The following is a 13,120-nucleotide window of genomic DNA, read 5'->3' as shown; positions in this document are numbered from 1 at the left end:
TAAAGTCACAAATTTCAGCTCTATGGAGAGACACAAGTATAAAGTTTATTCATTTACTCAAGCCTAAAGATGTGTTGTTTATGATCGATCTACTTCTCTCATAAAAAAAATTAATACCATCTACTCCCATGAAGTAGTTGTGATTAGACTTGTAATACATATCAAGATAAAGATATTACTAATATGATCTGATATGGAGGAAGTAGTCATTGTTATATCCAACCAACAGGATTTGCTGTTGGACTGTTTGAGAAACTGAAGGAAATAAAGAACCAAAGACAACTCCAGCATATTTGGCTTGAGAAACTTTAAGGACAATATAAGAAATATGCAGCGAGAAAAGTGAGGAAAGAAATCAAGAACTCTAACAGGGTCATGTTAGCATTGGCCTGACATGCTTGTAAGACATCCCGCTAGCAATGTCAGGAAAGCAATGGGTACACAATTCTACACCTTTACATAGCTCCCAAGTAGGAAGATCCAAAGACCAGTACAGTGGCAACAGCACCACCACCTGGGAGCTGGGTGGCCATGCAGAGACCCAGGCCACCTCAGCACTATGGAATTGGAACCTGCATTTTAACAGTCTGCCCAGATGATTCATGGTGCACGTTAAAATCCAAAAAATTACTGAACTAGAGCTGTGAGGAGAAGTACTTCGGACTCGGTACCACATAAATATAAATGCAATCTAAATTGAAGGCCTAGACTAGCGTTCCAGAACAGCATATACAGCAAAGACAGGTGAGAGCCCTGGAGCAGGCTCAGCTTAGAGTTCCCTTAGTATGCTGCATCCCTCCAAAACTTTTCTGCACTAGTGTACACAGACATGACACAGGAGAAGGCACATCTTTCCCATTAATTTTCTTTGTTCCTGTAAGCATTTTCTTACACTAAAGGTCAGGAGCAGCAGAGCAAAGATATACAAGGGAATCATCAGAGCAAGACAGTGATACAAAAGGACAGGAGCCTTCTGCCTCCTCCGTGAGATTTATGACTGAGGGTGATGTGGGAATTAGAGATGGGAAAATGCAAGAGGCCTCAGGGGAGAAGTCTTTCCTCTCTTTCTTACCATGCACAAGAACTGCTGGGAGATCCCTCCTGAGACAGAATATTCTGGTAAACACCAGATACTGTTAATTGTCTGTGGCTGAGTTTTGAACATGCCCAGTCAGTAATACCTCTTTGGTTACCTTCCTTCCTCGTTGGAAACCAATCCAATATGATTTCCAAACATAATTCTTGGCAATACTCCCTAATCCAGCTATCTAAAACCCATTTCCGGGGGCCAGGAGTTTGACCTAGTGGTAGAGTACTTGCCTAGCATGCATGAAGGCCAGGTTCGACTCCTTGGTACCACAAACCTAGAAAAAAGCCAGAAGTGATGCTGTGGCTCAAGTGGTAGAGTTCTACCCTTGAGAAAGCCCAAGGACAGTGCTCAGCTTCCTAAGCTCAAGGCGCAGGACTGGCAAAAAAAAAAACATTCTGTGACACATAAATTAAAAAACACACTATTATCTCCTCAGTCCTCATCCTGTGTATTCCTCTTACCTTGCATTCTCAGGGCTGTCTGGGTGTATACAACCCTATTTGAACCCCACAGCTGCCACCTCCCTCTATTTCTCCTCCTTCAAAAACCCATCACCGTGGAAGTATGCATCTTCCCACTGGCAGTCTGTTCCTTCTAACTGGCTCTCCTTCTCCTGGTCAATCCCCTCCTTCTCTGATGACATCAGCTCCTGGTTGATCATCCCCACTTCCATCACCATCCTTACACATTCCTCATGGGTTCCACTTCCACAATGACTTGCTGATACCAGCCTCACATCCACATGGCTTTTGACACTAGTTATCCTCTCATCCCACCTCAACCTTGACCATTTCTTGCCATGATCATACCCTGCGTGTTTTGCTTTGGGGGATTTATTTGGGACAATTGTGAGGTTTGAAACTGAGCCCACAGTACCGGCCCTTTTTGCTTTAGTTTGTTTTTAGATACGACCTTTCACTTTTACCCTGGCCAACTTTAGACAGTGATGATCTTACTTCTATCCCTGAGTATCTGGGATTACAGGTGTAGGCCTCATAGCCTAGTCTCATACATCATATCCTGCCGTCACTAGTCAGACCATCTTGGTGTCAATGTCTCATTCTTTGGCCCTGCCCTTCCAGTCCACCTCCTCTGGTATCCCCAGCCTAGCAATTAAACAAGTCACCGAAACCTCACGGTCACTTTTTCACTACTCTTCTTTCTACTCTTTGATTCTTTCTACTCCTTCCTACAAAGTTTAAATGAAATGATCCTGAGATAAGCACTCCCTTACACAGGTTGAATAAACCTTGGTTAAACACTGCATTCTCTTGCTTCTACCTGTTCCTGAGCTACTGAGCCTTGCACACAACTATGTAGGAAGGACTCACTTCAAAAATGTCTTCCATCCCTTTTACATGATTTCTTACCACTGGCAAGAAATCTGCCCCGTCCCTGGCATAGACTCTTCAAGACTCTGTTCATCTCTTCTCAGGTCCTAATATGCTGCTCATCTCACTCTCAGCTGATGTAGTCACCTCACATAGCACAGTGAGCATGCCCACAGTCATCATGCAATCCATTGACCCAGTCACTAGAGCTCCACCTCCCAGGGGCCCTCCCTGGCCACACAGGCCAGGCAGTCTCCTTTTGTCACTGTGCTGCCAGAATTCTCTTCTGCACAGCAGGTATCAGTGCTTGGCACTGTTCATTCCTTTGTTTAGTGCGTGTTTAGTTTTTCTTTCCTGACTGGAGCGGGAACTCCTGGCTCTGGGTAGCCTCTCACTCTCTGTACAGTGGCTGCAAATGAAGGGGTCCAGTCAATTTGTGTGGACTGATACTGTGTCCAATTACTTATTGGTACTAGGATGCCTCAAGCAAATTTAATCGTACCTTTTCTTTAGCATCTCTCACTTACCTCACCCTGTAAAAATTAACAGTGAGGCTGCTATCAAAACACATATCTACTTCAAAAAGGTATTTGCTGAACTAACAATATAACAAACAGAACTCGGAGTAATAAAATCAAATGGAATCAGTATTCCTCTCTTCCTAAGGGATTATGTGCAGCACCTCCCAATGCAAACTGCAAAGTCCTCCTGTAAAGCCTTCTGGAAAAGCCTGGCACAGTGGCTCATGCCTGTAATCCTAGCCACCTTGCTGCTTGCCACATGGAGGCTGGGCAGTCATCCACCTCAGCTTAGGCACAAGAAACCTTACTCGCAGTCCACCTCCACTGGGACCTACGACGGCCAGAAATCACATGACTGACATCCTGAAAGACAGTGCCCACCTTTTCAACTTTGTCCAAGTGCTCTCCTGGCCACCCTACCACAAGTCAAGCTATGAAAAGCATCAGAAGATCTGCTGATAACTGAATCATGAGAATTGCAAAGGGGCAGGGACAGTGAAACCTTTTTCAAAGTCAGACTCACTTTAAATGAGTACTTCGGCAAGGGAAACGTCATGGAGACTCAAATATGAGAGGCACTATGACAATTATGATAAGCACGTGGACTCGCTCCGCAAATGGAAATCCTCCTTTCTCAGTCCTGCTCTTGTTCCAGCAGATTCACTTTTTTTAAAATTTTTTCTTAATTTTTTGCCAGTCCTGGGCTTGAGCTCAGGGCCTGAGCACTGTCCTTGGACTTTCTCAAGGCTAGAGCTCTATCACTTGAGCCTCAGCACCACTTCCAGCTTTTTTCTATGTATGTGGTACCGAGGAATTGAACCCGGGTCTTCAAGCATGCTAGGCAAGCACTTTAACCACTAGGCCAAACTCCCAGCCAGCAGATTCACTTTTCTGGAGATACTTCCACTCAGCCATAGCATCCCTGGGATGCCACTGCACAACAGCAACCAGGCTCCCTCGCATGAAAGGAAGCTACAGATCATATGAGTCGTCCATTTAATTAACTACTGCTTTCTGGGTGCCACTGTTTCAAAATCTGTAGATTTGTGCTTCATTATAAATCAACTTAATACATCTACCCTTTAACAATGGTCTCTAGTTGTTTTCATTTTCTGCTTGGAGTTGGCTAGTTGTTAACATAATGATTCAACTAGAAAAGCTTCAATTCTAGTAAAACAGGACATAGTATAAAACAGTAGGTTTTAATTATGGAAAAATAGAAAATACATGAACTTTTAAAACATGCCACAATGAACCCCAAAGACTTGTTACTTTGTCACCTGCAGTTTGCCCAGAAGATCCAGAGTATGCCTCTTATACTAGTGTTATTATACAAAGCACACTTCCCTGCATCCTGACAAACGTACCAGGTTAGATGATAGATTACACTCTTCATCAGCAATTCCACCTCATCTATCCTAATTTACCTCTATCTTCATTTGTTATCCTGCCCTGCCCCCCCATAAAAAATTACTTTGGGATAAACTCTATACATTACACTACTTTCCCCTTATAATAGAGATATAAATTCTTTGATATCCTTAAGCTTGGTGTATCTTCAGTTTGAACTAAAGGTAACAAATATAGTCATCTATACTAACAAGTTTTGCAGCCTGTAACATTATCAAACTTAAGCTCTATATAGTAAGAGTGTAAAACCTGTTTGCAGTCTTAATCATTGCTAAAGCTGGAAAGTGAGGCAATAATCGCCAAGGTGACAGAAATATGGAGTATTATAACTCCAGATTCCCTGAATAGATTCTGGTGCCCAAAAATCTAGCTTTCTTTTGCAGGTAAAAATGCTAGCAGCCCCTCCTTGTGTGGATGCACTGTGGGTTCATTTGTTAGTTTCTTATTTTCTGGGACTAAATCTAGTAAATCCATCTTATTCCTAGATTCATTACATGCATTTCTGACCAGGTGCAGTTAAAGAAATTTCGAAGACAGCCGGGCTCAGTGATTACAGGCTCATGCCTGTAATCCTAGCTACTTAGGAGGCTGAGATCTGAGGATCAAGGTTCAAAGCCAGTCTGGGCACAAAAGGACCTGAGACACTTATCTCCAATTAACCTCTAGAAAATGGGAACTGGGGCTTGGCTTGAGGGTAGGTTCGTAGCCTTGAGCTGAAGAGCTCAGGGACACTGCCCAGGTCAAGTTCAAGCCCCATGACCCACAAAAAAAAAAAAGAGATTTCAAAGACAAAAAAATATTGAACTCCCACACACATTGTGCAGCTCAGTTGGTGCCAAGCATTGTCAGTCCTGCCTTATCTGCAGTTGTGTTGAAACTGCATGATCTGAGTGATTCCTTGCCCTTAAGTTTCTGACAAACCTGGCTCCCAAAGAGCAAATGAGGTCCATAAAAATCAAGGTAAACGTGAATGTGCTTCATTTAAGTGATAAACATTTCAGATTTGTCAAAGGGGTGTCATGTTTTTTGCACAAGTTGGGAGGTATTTGGGGAAAGCAATCAAGCATCCATCAAACAGTAGTGAGATCTCCATCCTGAGCACTGTGGGATTTTCCTCAACAGCCATCTCCTTGGAACCACATGCCGTGGACACCAAAGCTCTCCCAGATTAGCCGCCCTCACAGAAGATCTTCCACAGCACCTGTGCATAGAGAAGGGTTCATTTCCTCTAACTCTCATTTCATCCCAATCCCTTATCTGCTATTAGCCAAATTTTTCATTCTAATCAATCTATTGCTTCTGTTTTTCTGCTTTCTAATGAGCCATACGTGTGCTTGTTAGAATTGCATGTAAACTAAACAGCAACAATCAAATGGAGTAAAAGAATGTTATGTTTCTGGGCTACTCTAGATTGGAGAACATACTGAAACAATTATTAAGTATGAAAGCTATCTCAGGTCATTTTTTATGCCAAAGAAAAATTCACCAGGCTTAGAATTTAATTATGTCCACGACACGAATTTAATTTACTACTTTGCATGGCTAGGTTGAAAAGTAATGTTCCTGGCTTTGATTTCAAGATGGCAAGAGCTGGCTCATGTAACCCTCACTGGACTCCATTACATTGATAATAAGGAATAAAAGCAATCCTATGACAACGTGAAAGTAGGTCATAATCAAAGGAGAGACTTCAACAACTTCCTAGAGGACAACAAAACATATGGGAGACTGGTGACTAATGTCTAAGAAGACTCGGCCTACATTCTAAGCACAGGAGTCTAGAGCCACGGAAGCAGCCAATCTATGTGGCAGAGCTCTAAAGTCTGAGATGGCAGGTACGCCACAGAGAGCAGGAAGGGGGAAAAAGATGCTGAGCACAAGCACAAAGTACACATCAATACAACCTCTCTCTTGATCCACGTACAGTTGTCCACTCAGACATGGTTTACCTTTTTATTTCAAAATGGTGTACATATGCTACTTTCTGAACTCATCAGCTTCAATAACACATGGGCTTTCTTAAAGAAAGGTCCATCATTCATTGCAGGAGAGGACTAGAGTAGAAGTGGTGGTGCCCCTCAAGGCAAGTCTTTCTCAGGGGCTGTCTTTTGGCTCTCAAGGTAGCAGAATCCATTTGAACTTCGCCCTAAGAATGCTTCCTACTTAGTGGCCTAAGGGTTGAGATACTGGAGCCTGGATAAGGACATAAGATCCTAGAACTTCACTTACTGTGCAGTGAATATCAGCCTACTCCCATACTGAGCAACGTCAGGAGTTTTCAGCTTTTACAATTAGCTCATGGACAAACCATACAGTCAGACTATGATTGTGAAATAGAATGAATATTATATCTACTTTGACAATTCAAAAGTAAGTAGATAGTAAAGCCAGAGTGAAAGAGTAGGTAATGGCAAGGGTAGGGGGTGGTAAAGTATGATCCTCTGAATAGAAAGTCAAGTGACACTAAGAACAGTTGAAGAAATGGAAAGTCTGGTTCTAAGACATAAGTCATCTGGTATTATCAAGAGAAAGGCAATGAGGCTCAGCACAAATAAGCGTCTTCCCTTTTTATGACAGAAAGTCACCAGATGACGACTGTAGTTAATGAATTCAGAAACAACTTATGTGCAGATTAAGATACAGAGGTAATCACAAACTGAAGCCAAAACTAAAAATGGTTTGGCATGGGATACAGGAGTGGGGGCAGGGATTGTTGCTTTCCATTAAAACTCCTTTCAGTCCTATTTGATTCATTAATTATGTGCATGTCTTGCCTTGAAACTAAAAATTTCCCCAGGAATGGTGGTGCACACCTCTAATTCCAGCAGGAGAATCACAAGTTCTAGGACAACCTGGGTTAGGTCAACCTGGCTATCTTTAAAAAATATATATGGAGACAGAAAAATAAGAAAAACAGTGATCTATTTCCTAAAATAAGAGAAAGGAAGTCTTGCCCAGAAAAGCCAAGAAAGCTTGGAATGGTTAAGTTGGCTACCGCATAACCATGGTAGCAGATGTAGCTAATTTAGGACACAAATGAGGGTGTTGCAAAAAGCGAAGCGAAACCTTGGCATACAGAGGGAAAGAGAACTCTAAATAAAGGGATGCTGAGATAATCAGTATGGATGCTCTGCCATCTGACACAGTGAAGAAGAAAGAACTGAACCCACCCTTGCTTCTCTTGTGTCTTTTCACTGTAGATTTATTTAAGTAAAAGCCAAATCCTTCTGGGGGCCTTGTGCCAAGTAAAGAAAACAAACAGGAGGAAATTCATATTCAATAAAATAACACAGATGGAAAGTTATGTCCATTGTTAAAGGCAATTCTGTCTTCATGAAGTCCCCACTGCATCTCAAAGTTCAATAACTTCATTTGTTCTTCCAGAAAAACAATCTGTGAGTGACATTCAAATGCACTTGAATGGATTTTCTCTTCAATAAAACATTTCACTGTTGAACACCAGCATTTAAACCACCCTTTCAAAATTTGACAGAAAATTACCAAAGGAATGTGAAAATAGGAACAGACTTGCTTTGCTCTGGGTTACCAGGAGCTGCCTTCCACGCACAGGAAGTGTGGGGGATCTGTATCTTTGCAACATGGTCCTTCTCCCCCATACAGCAACATGACTTTCGATTCCTTCTGTGTGTAATGAAGTTGGTACTTTAAGAACCTGTCCATTTCATTAAGAACTTCACATGTTGGGATTCAACGAGGCAGTATCCTTATGGTTTTAAATCTTTTCTTTCCTCTAATCATATGTTGTTTCTAGCATGATGAATTTTGCCCCCTTTTAAAATCAGTATTGCTAGAAGTTTGTCTATTTTACTTACTTTCTGCAAGACCCAACGTATTAGACAGAAGATGTGAGAGAACACAATGGGGGAAAGGGCTCGTGAGAGACATTTGAGTGGGCCTCCAGAGGAAGTAGTTGCCAGTCCACTCGTAGTGGAGTGGAGAGGAAGAAGAGGGAAGGCAGCAGTGCTAGACAAGTTCTGGCTTTATCCTGAGAGCAGAAGAATGATAAAACTCCATTTCTGTTTCAGAAAGATCAGCTACAGACAGCGGTGGTCAGATGAGAAGCAGGGAAGAGAGGGGGGCATTTGAGGACTACAGATTCTAGCCAGGAATCGTGTAGCTGAATGAAACAGAGACCCCAGCAAATAGGCCCATGCAGAAATGGAGGAACAAGCTCACTGACGTGGGGATCAAAGTCTAGCTGGGTCTTACAGCAGCTACTAGAATTGGAAGCATTATACCAAACTGCTTGTCTTGGGTGTAAGGTTCTTTTATTGGGTAGTTGTTTGATCAGCTTTAAAGGGAAATATAATCCAGTTATGGCTAAAACCAACAACAGCGATTTATTCATTACATTCTTACTACAGCACCTGCTGCTCATTGTTACAACCTGGTCTAAAGGAAAGTCAGTTTGGCAGGATATCTTCATTCTCGGCCAACACCGCAGTGGTCACCAGGATCTGTTCTTTTGAGTTTGGCAAGCCTGTGCCCTCTCTCTCCCATATTCAAATTTCTCAACATTCATCTGTACTGTGACCAACTCGCCAGACCTGCCCCTGGCCCAACCCAAAAGACAGAGGCAAGCTCAGGCCCCAATATCACTATGTGGCTTTCAAGATGGTCCACAGCTTATTTTTTATATTACTGTAATAAAGCTATGCATTTAGAGAATATAAAATCCCCTAAAATACTTGTATCCTCAAGGGTATGAGAGACCTGTGGTGTGGTATTGTGACCTCAACCAGGGACACTAAAATTTAAATGGGTGACACATACCATGTCTGGTAAGATAACTACAGACTTTACCTCAAACACTGCATTTGGGAGAATCTCTCTGGTTTTAGAATCAAGAACTAGGTGGTTCTTTTTTAATGTTTTTATAGTATTTGGTGCATATGATGTTTTATGTTGTGTTTTTCCTGCAATAAATCTTATCACAGTTAATAATTTTGCATTTTGAGAGTTTTTCTAATTGTGGTTGACTGGGGTTATTTTTAATTGTGGAGTTTGAACTTAGGGCTTCATTCCACCATTTGAGATGTGTCTTTAGCCCTTTTTGTTCTCATCATGCTCGAGATAGGGGCTTGGTTTTTTTTTGTTGTTTTTTGGGGTTTTTTTGCTAGCACAGGCCTGGACCATATTTTCCTATTTATGCTTCTTGTAGTAGTTTGGCAATAGTCATGAGCTACCTATCCAGGTGTTAAGATGGGGTCTTACAAACTTTTCTTGCCTTGTCTGTCTTCAAACCAAGATCTTCCCAATTAGCTAGGGTTTCAGGGATGAGCTACTAGTACCCAGCCAAGAAATGACTTAATCAATATCCATTTCTTCCATTTATCATTAAATTTCATTAGGGCAGTAACCCTATCTACCCAAGTTACTTCTTTGTTCTCAAAAATTCTCATAGAACCCAGCACATAGTAGGTTCTCACTGAATATGGAGCAAACAACTGAATTAAAGAATAAAACAAAGAGCCAAGTACGGTGGATCACGCCTGTAAACCTAGCTTCAGGAGGCTGAGATCTTAGGATCAAGGTTCAAAGCCAGCCCAGGCAAGGACCTGAGACTCATCTCCAATTAACTTCTAGAAAACAGGAAGTGGGGCTTGGTTCAAGTGTAGGGTGGTAGCTTTGAGCTGAAGAGCTCAGCGACAGTGCCGAGGCCTAGTTCAAGCCCATGACCCACCCACCCCCAAAAGAAGAATGAAATGAAGGAGCCATGGGCAGGTCGTTTCTGTATAAGTTGCTAGAAGGTTTAGAATAAGATATTATTTCCTGGCCTACCCAAAGTCTCCAACCTGAATTTCCTTTTTCCTACTTTAGACTACCTTGTTATAATCTATGGATTCTTATAAACTGTCTTAAATCCTCTGTGAAACAAGATAAAAGATGTATTTTCCAAAGATATATATATATATATACACATACATATGTATACATATATTTAAAAGCTTAATATTAAGCCTTCTGCCAACAAAAATATTTGATCATCTGTAAGCCTTAAGAATAGCTGAGCTTAGGCTGCTCAAGAGGCTGAGGTGGGAAGATCATGGTTCAAAGCCAATCTGGAAAGTCTGCGAGACTCCTATCTCCAATTAAATACCAGAAACCCAGAAGTGACATTGTGGCTTAAAGTGGTTCTATTCCTAGTACGGTAAAACAAAGAAATAGCTAAATAAGTTAAAAGCACTTAGAAAGGAAACTGTACAATATTGCCCTTTTTATAATCTCCAGTTTGTGTTATTCACATGTTATTGGGAGGTGTCACTTATAAGGATGAAATTTCTCTGGTCATACTCATTTAAAACACCTTCACTTCAAACATTGACTAGCTATTTTTTTTTTTCTTAAGCAAAGCATAACCTCTAAATCCCACTAAAGTGAACACTTCTCACAAATTCCACTGATCTCCATGAGCTAGATGAGAAAGGAGCTGAATCTCTCATCACTTCAACACCGGTCTCCCCCCACCCCCCCACCCCCACCTTTTCCACACTGTACCAAGACAACTCCCTCTTACTGGTTCACAGGAAACTGAGCTTTGACTTCAGGGTTTATAAGGCTCATTTGGATGACAAACCGCCAGCGGAGGGAAGAGTGGGTGTAAAGAAACAGATGGGTATTAATCATGTGTCATAGAAAAATGACATTTTTAAGGAAATTTGATAGGGTGTGGGCTGTGGCTTTTGGGGGGGGTAATTTTTATTTATTTATTTTTGGCAGAGGGTGGAGATTAGATTTAAGAATAGGAAGAAGAAGAAAAAGCAAGACAATAGGCCAGACAGAGCGTCTGACCAGCATCCCAAAGCAGTCTGCTCCTCCCTCCCTTCCCTACAACCCCAGGTAGCCTGTGGATGAGATTTTCAAAACAAGCAGCAGACTTTAAGGAGGGGTGGGGGGAGCAGACACTGCCTCCTGGACTCAGGGTAGTCTCCTCTCTGGAAGCTCAAGACAAACAGACGAGTAACACCTCCTCAAGGACAGTAGCCTTTACCCCTCCCCAAGTAGTAGAATCACATAAAAAAAATGCAAACCCTGAGGGCTGCTCACACGCCAGTCACCCCCATCCAAATGTGGGCTCGCTGCGGGCACCACACCCGCTACGTGTGCGCCCCTGCGCCTGCAGCGGGGCAGTGGCCCCGGGAGGACATCCCAGCCCAGGCTGCACCGAGCCCACAGCCCGGCTCACCAGAAGGGCGGAGGCCAGCAGAGCTGGAAGGAAAGAGGGGCGGGGTGGTCCCCAGCCAGGCGAGGCAGATCAGATCAGGATCAAGGTAAAAGCAACACCAGACCGCCCCAGCTTCCAAAGAGCTCCGCGTTACACCGCCATCGCCAAAAAGCTGTCGGTGTAAACCACACACAGCCCACAGCCCTTCTCGCGCTGGACCAGCCAGCCGCGGGATGCTGACCGCTCTCCGAAGCTATTAGCACCACCACCCCTTCCTGAGACCGCCCTACCTCCCGCACAACGCCGCGTCCATCTCCAGTCTGGCTTTGTGGGGATGCGCGTCCCAAGTCCGCCCAGCTACTCTGCAGAGCAGCGCTGCCCAGCCATCCTGCAGCGTCGCCGCCGGGCACGGCTGCCCGGAGCCCCGCAGCGCAGCACCTCCGGCAGCCGGAGGTCAGCTCAGCGCGGAGGCTGCCACTGCTTGACAAAAGGCTGCGACTCCCTCGCCGGCCCCTCACGGCCCCGCAGTCAGGATGAAATCCATTTCCCGCAGCAGGCTGGGAGGAAATGAGAGCTCTCGGCTGTGCGCGCTGACAAAAGGCGGCCCGGCGGTGCCCACAGCGCCCCCTCGAGCGGGCCGCGGCTGGCGTCCAGCGCGGCTACTGCAGTGTCCCCGCCCGCCCTCCCGCCTGCCCTGCCTGCCGCAGACCCTGCACGGCCCGCGGCCACCGCGTTCCCAGAGCCCAGCGCCCACCAGCAGCCCTGCCTACCAGGGAGAAGCGGGGTTCTGTTCGGGGCTGCCCCGTCCAAGGATTCTAAAAACAAAGCAACCCAAAAAGTCTGATATTTGAGAGGTGAATTTACAAAGACAACCACTAAGTGATATGAATGGTGGTTCTCTGAATTCCAAATCGCAATTCTCCTTGTTCCAATTGTGACGCTATTTCCAATGAAGACAAAAATGTTATTGGGGCTCTGTCCTCCCAGGCCCCTTCCCCTCCCTCTCCTCTCTTACCCCACGGAGAGCAGTACCAGTGAGGAGGTGGCTGGGTGGGGTGCCAGCCCTTGACAGCACTCAGACCTGCCATCAATCAGCTGTGTGACCTGGATGACGCCACCCAACTCCCTCGGCCTTGTTGTCTGCCCCCAGAAAATGACTGTGCACTTGCGGAGTTACCTAGGCCGAGTCCTGTATTTTCTGAGGGTAATTGTCTAGGCCCGGCTCTCAGAGCGGGATGCCCTAGTCTTTACATCTCCATAATCTGCAACAGCTCTCCAAATCTCCACTAGACACCTTGGCTCTGCCTGCCTTGCTCAGTTTTATACAGGTTCTTATTAGGTAGCTTGGGTTGGCTTCCAATTCAATCTGACTGCTCCAGCCTCCCAAATGCTGAGATTACAGGTGTATATCACCATGCCGGGCCTTCTAAATGCTTTTAAATGCTTCTAAAAGCAGGCAGACAAGTCTTCCAAATTAAACCACAGCCCACTTCTCCTTCTGGGTTCTTCAGCATCAAGTCTTTCAGATATTTTTGTGTAGGAGACATAAACTCACTGAACTCCATCACAGTGCTGTTGAGCA

General features: G+C 44.2%; 1 protein-coding gene across 2 annotated transcripts in view; it reads right to left on the bottom strand.

Moving 5' to 3' along the window:
• Add2 (adducin 2) overlaps window positions 1-12,076 on the bottom strand; it is a 100,702-nt gene extending 88,626 nt beyond the window's left edge. For both annotated transcript variants that reach the window (XM_090336738.1, XM_090336739.1), the window contains exon 1: window positions 11,829-12,076. The gene's annotated coding sequence lies outside the window, so the exon portion shown is untranslated. The remainder of the gene's footprint in view (window positions 1-11,828) is intronic.
• Between the last annotated feature and the right edge of the window lie 1,044 nt (window positions 12,077-13,120).

This window comes from Megascapheus bottae, chromosome 7 (assembly GCF_031878675.1).
Source record: "Megascapheus bottae isolate mThoBot1 chromosome 7, mThoBot2.hap1, whole genome shotgun sequence".
Classification (NCBI taxonomy): Eukaryota; Metazoa; Chordata; class Mammalia; order Rodentia; family Geomyidae; genus Megascapheus; species Megascapheus bottae.
Note: the sequence above shows the minus strand (reverse complement) of the source record. Positions and strands in the feature narration are given on the sequence as shown.